Here is a 6,526-nt window from a genome sequence, read left to right as displayed (position 1 = left end):
TTTAAGCAATTCTTAACCACCTTTTAACGCTAAACAAATTTTTAAGTAAGACTGTATATAGAGCGGACATTGAGAAGATTGTCATACAAAAATGTTGCGTTTATGTGATGATTACTCTATCTACGGTGAAATAGCAAAACAACAAAGTAACATACTTTATATTTTTTCCATATCACGATTTGTACGTTTTTAATGCGTACGTTTTATTAACATATTTTCTGTAAATGTGTTATTTTTGTATTAATTATCTAAGGACGCTGTGGCTATCCCATGAACATTTCAACTAAGACTAATAATTATTACGAATTGATACTAAGTTTTTGAGCACAAGTTTCATGTCCCGTCTCATGGTGTGATAAGAGGCGAGCCTATCGCCATATCAGGCACAAATTCCAGCCTCCAAGCCAATATAGAATAGAAAAACTCAATATCACTTTGCCCTGCCCGGGATTCAACCTCAGGACCTCAGAGCGGTAGTCATACCGCGCACGTACAGCTAAGCCGACGGAGCCCGTCTGTCAACATTATAAATTTATATCTAACAATAACAAAACAAACAACAAAACGGAAGGTAAAGCTTATCAAATCGTTACCTTCAAACCCTATGCGTACAATATTAACCTTATAATTTTAAAGTAATTAAAAAAGAGATATCGGAACTGCGTCGACAAATAAAAGCTGAATAAATAGGCATTTTCAAGATCATTAAAAATGTAGACCTCATTCACACATGGATAGAATCTCGTATAGTAGAGACGATATTATTGAAATTTATTTTATATATGCATAATATGACGATAATATAGAACACTGCGTGTTGCTCGCGGCTTCGTTCACGTGAAAAGTGTTTCCCGCTACAACAGTCCTTAACTTTAGTAATCCATAACTTCATTTATACGACGCCAGCGCCATTTTTAAAAAATCAGAGTATATAAAAACATTTCCCACAGGAATAAATTAAAGATCTGTATATAACTTTAAATATATTCGTAAGCGATGATCATCTTTCAAAAGATTTCGAATTTCAAATGTGACCTAGATTCTCGCATGCGAAATTTTTACCTTGTGTAAACCCAACTTTACAATAAAAATGTCCGTGCAATTACTGCACAAAAAGTAAATAAATTAATAGTTAAATTACAATCGATTGCCCATAGACAAATTACGCGAAGGTTACTTCATGAAAAAAAATAAAAATAAGAATGTTATTGCCTCAGAACAAGAACAAGCATAGAAGGAATCTAAATTACCCTCATATACTTATCCTTTTTTTTCAAATAGGCCAAAACCGTTGAGAAGAACGAGACAAATATTATGTTGCTAAGGTCGGCTTGCGTACACTTTAAAATATCAAATGGTTACCTTTGGTCATCTTTATGATGCCGAATTAAAAAGCAAATAAAATGTCAAATGTTCCAACTTGCCAATCTCAAAACAATGTCACAAACGCGCCCACACAATTTAGTTACGTTATACTTCAGCGCGTGCTTTTCAAAAGTGCCTACATGTTGTGTAATATTGTTGTTGTTAATTTTAATAAATACACAGTGCTGTTTAAGTAAAATATAGCCCTAGGAACAAGCAATGGCCTGCGTTATTGTGGGGTGTAAATCTCATTCTTCTCGTAAAGAAAATGAAACTGAAATCTTCAGCTTCCATCGGTGAGTAAACAAAAAACCTAATATATTTGCTTAAACCCTGTACATAAGTGCAAAAAGTGTTATTAATTATACTTTATTATGCTATAGTCATATTATAATCTGCTGTTGGCCATTCGATCCAGTCATTATTATGTATTTTTCATTTTTACCAATTTACGTAGTCGTGTTCAATAGTGTTGTGCTGCATATTCTTTCGATAACATAAATGTTGGTATATTGTAGTTTACTATTTTACATAAATTGCCTTTTACTTTCAATATACGGTGGTGTAGTGGTAAAAGCCACTTGGAAACCGTGCGCGAAGGCTGGGGTCGAGGAAACTATCTGATTTTCATAGTGTGTTTCATACAATGTGTTTCATTGCAGATTCCCCACAGATGATGCTATGAAGCAAAAATGGATCGTGGCCATAGCTCGTCCCAATTGGCATTGGAAAAAACAGCACCGTGTTTGCTCTAAGCATTTCGACAAAGTTTTATTAACATTGAAATAAGTTATCAAACATATGTGACATGAATGATACCGCTGTGTTTTAATTTTACTGTCCCATTTTAGTAGCTTCTGTCAAATCCCACCTCTTGGGTATCTTTTAATGCCTAAGAAAGTCAAAAAAGAACAGAAGGCGTACTGGCTTTCTCCTAGACGAAATTCCGGCCGATTTGTTGTTTGTTACTTACAGCGGTTTCCATTCCTTCCGAAATTTTTAACATTTTCTTAATTTAATAATCTAAATGCTAAACCATTTTTGTGTTTAGTAAATGACGTTTCGGAAGGCATGGAAACTGCTGTAAATAGCCAATGAAAATTGGACAAAATTTAGCTCGAAGAACGCCGGTAGTTCTATAGTTTATTGTAATTTAACAGCTTTTTACCGAGTGCTTTTATATACCCAGACTTTTTTTGGTACTTGAATACCAAATCAGGGTTTTGATATCTTTTTTTAGCCTTCATCTAAAATAGCAATTTGCAACGGTTTGTAGTTGACTGACCGAAAAGTGATAATTTTAGCAAGTCTTCGAATTTGCCATAGCCGATAGACAAAGCATCTATCGATATCGATAAGATGCCAGAAGGGATCGCAACACAATTAAATTTCTTGCTGTCTAAGACAGAGTACACTCAAATGTCATAGTGTTACTTCTATACTTGTCATTGTTCTGAGGTTATTGCTGAAACAACACGTGTTTTTTGATAATGTAGGCATAGTGCATAATAGCCTTATTGGGAATGGAGACGAAGGTGTCCAGATACAAAATCAAAATCACACCTCTGATGTTAAGTAGTTAGTAGTTACCGGTGTATTATCAATTCTTCGCAATAACGGTGGAGAAATATACGTGTGGAATACGCGAAAAAATTTGAAGGTATGGTTACCAAATAAACATTAAGGCCTGTAAGGGTTCGAGAACATCTCCCCTCCTTCCAACCATCCTAACAAAGCTCCTCCTCCTTCCTCTTCTCTTCCTTCTCTCTATCCCCTCCCTTCTTCCTCCTGGGCCCCGTGACCGAATAGCTGCGGGTTGCTAGCGTACCGTCCGCTGGCACCCTCAGTGATAGCGGTAGGGCCCACCAAATCTTCATTGGGACTGCCGTGGTTGCTAAGCCGGGGGATCACTTGTAAACCGTTAGCAGGTTACCCCTGGTGATAACCGTGGCAGTTCACAAAAACAACTATATATACTGAGCTAATACGTAATATGATATAATTTTTTCTTGTTCTAATTTTTTATCAGGTAGGTCACAATAATTTCATACGAGGCCGAGGAGACAGGCAACACTAATAAAATTGATAAAAACAGGAATTTAACATTGCCAATCACAAAAATATCGAGTCGAAAACAACACGTATATATTTTATTGCAACCTTTTTGGTATACTGAGCGTAGATCATTACCGAAAAAATCTATGGTTTCCAGAATAGAGTTTCTTGTATAATTGCTTCCACATTTCAGGTAAAACAATAAATATATAGGCAGACCTTTGCACGTACTACATTTATCCACGAAAACCCCTTTCACGTGGGCGGAGCCGAAGCCAAAAACTAGTGTATTATAATTTACGAATAGATACATAACATAACATACATAACATCACGCATTTTATCCCCGAAGGGGTATGCAGAGGCGCAACTATGGCACCCACTTTTCGCCAAGTATGTTCCGTCCCATGATGTGATAGGGGGCGAGCCTATCGCCATATCGGGCATAAATTTCAGACTCCGGGCTGATACTGAGCAGAAAAACCCAAATATCACTTTGCCCGACCCGGGATTCGAACCCAGGACCTCAGAGCGCTATTGTACCGGACGTGCAATACAACTACGCCACCGAGGCAGTCAAACGAATAGATACCTTGTAACAAAATTTTTAACAACAATTAAACCGCCTATTATTACAATTATACAACTATTTTGGAGTCATTAACTAATTAACATAAACATTTTCTTCGTACATTTGTCAATTTATTAAACTAACTAACTTTTTGTAAACCTAATAAAAAAAACTGACCTGGCATTTTTTTGAAATTGCTTAAAAATACAGTTTGCGCGCCGTTTTGCCAGGGTTAGCGGCGTAAGCCGGCATACCCTGGAGACTAGACCCATGACCTTAGTCCCCGCAATCGATTGTTTCAGACGTAGGTATACCTTATCTCTAATTATCAATGGGTCAAGAGACGCGTTCAAATCCAGGGACACCCACGTTGGTTGGTTAAAGGTCATGATTTGTATTTGTGATTACGTAGTACTATGTGATTCTGAATTTATACTATCAATTTGGCATTCGTTCACTCCTAGCCAAGAGCGGGGGATCAGTTAGCATAGCGAAATTGAGTGTACGGAATATTAGGAATGGAATTGGTGAATTCATTCGAGTTTTAGAATATCTAGGGAGGGGAGCATCTGCCGCTTCCTATCCCCCTAGCCGACGCCCTTCCTCCTATCCATGATTTAGGAGAGATTAGGTATGAACTATGAATTAATGGTTCACAAAATATTTTAAATAGACCATAAGTTTTTTTTTTTTTTAATTAGAATCGAATATTTCTTCAGCATGTTTTAGGGATATCAATATTAATTAAATTTATTGTTATATTTCCGCCTTTAATTTGTCAATTCGCTTTAATAAAATCTTCAGTCATAACTCTATTGCGTTTGTTCGAAAATTAGTCCATTGTCAAGGTCATTCTTATCATATAAAGTATACTCGTCAATGTTCTTAACATAATATGTATAGTATCGTTTATAATAATATAAACCAGAATTATTATTAGTAGATATTATACCGATTACTTTTTCATATGAGTTTTAGTAATGAATTAATAATTTTGCAACTCAAGACATACGGTAGCGTGGCCGAGCGGTCTAAGGCGCTGGTTTAAGGCACCAGTCTCTTCGGAGGCGTGGGTTCGAATCCCACCGCTGCCATGATGTTTTTTTTATTATTTTTTTTCACAGACACACGACAATTACCACGCATTTTTTATTTCACAATAATGATTAAATTTCACAATATAATACACACACTGACATTCGTGAATATGAGTGATTTTATAAAGCCAATCTAAACACGAAAAATAAAATACCAACACGAAATAATTTTGAATAATCAACTAAGTATGTACTCATGCATAACAATTAAAAAAAGGCCTAGAGTCGTCCACCTGATATTGTAAGGGTTATTTTAGAGTGCAAAATCGCGTAACAGACATGACAACCACGTGGGTACTCAGACGTCACTATTGATTTTCGCATTCGCACACAAACTGGATATTAAAACTCAAATTATGTATGAAATTTAAAAAATAACAATCTACACACCAAACATTCACTTTCTATAGAACAAAGCACATTTTTTAGCATTCCGCGAATAATTAAAACACTACTCTACCGGTCACTAAGGCACTATGTTTTAGTTTCTTCGCCGATTATAACACTCACCATTTACATGGTCGCTTATTTAGTCGTCCGCTCACAACAAAATCTGACGTCAGACTAGCGACGTCTTTTGGGCACGGGCATTCGATTTTTGAAAACAGCTGAGTCCAATATATCTTGGATCACTCTAACGCGACGTGTTAACGACTTCGCGGATCTTGTTCCGTTGGTTTTCCCCTGTGTCAAAGGTCACTGTCGCGACCGAATTTGGATTTAGAACACTGGACGATCGTCTATGGTTAAACTTTTTCTTCTGATGTTTTAACATTACAAACTGCTTTGCCCGTCAATTTTACTTTGAGATGTTGGTGCGAATTATTATTATTTCACAACATAGACGCCATTATTTGTCGCGACAGGCGGATATATTTAGCACTGCGCATGCGTGAGTTTAAGGGCAAGGGTGTGCGTGAAACTATTATCATTATTTCAAAGTGTGGCAGTAGAGATTATGCACAACCGTATAGAATAATACATCCTATCGGAGTATATATACGCACTTACACTAACGTGTCATATAATACAAAAAAAGAAAAAATACCGCATATTTTTAATTTTCGAATAAGAAAACCATAAACTACAGAGGTTTCATACAGTTCGAAATTCGAAAATATAATCGAAGATTTTCAACTCATAACATTTTGATCCGTGTAACATACGACGTGCAAACTGCGGCGGTCCCCAACTGCGTGACTTATCATCCTGTCAAACAATCTGACAATTCTTAGAATCTCGCTTTACATTTACGGAATGTAATACCGTAAATGAAAATAAAAGAACGTTAATGATTGATGGATTTTTGGTACTTAAATAAAAGCCTTTAGAAAGTTAATTTATTTTTTTTAACCTCAAATTAATGAATTTGAAATTGCGAGACGTTTTCTGAATTCTGATAGACGAATTAAAATGTCTCGAGAACAAGCATTATAGT

The 6,526-nt window shown here is 36.1% G+C and overlaps 1 non-coding gene across 1 annotated transcript; it reads left to right on the top strand.

Moving 5' to 3' along the window:
* The first annotated feature begins 5,003 nt into the window (after positions 1–5,003).
* Trnal-aag lies at positions 5,004–5,085 on the top strand. The gene has a single exon. It is a non-coding gene; the product is annotated as a tRNA-Leu (tRNA).
* The last annotated feature ends 1,441 nt before the right edge of the window (positions 5,086–6,526 follow it).

This window comes from Manduca sexta, chromosome 3 (genome assembly GCF_014839805.1).
Source record: "Manduca sexta isolate Smith_Timp_Sample1 chromosome 3, JHU_Msex_v1.0, whole genome shotgun sequence".
Taxonomy (NCBI): Eukaryota; Metazoa; Arthropoda; class Insecta; order Lepidoptera; family Sphingidae; genus Manduca; species Manduca sexta.
This window is presented reverse-complemented; position numbering and strand designations above follow the sequence as displayed.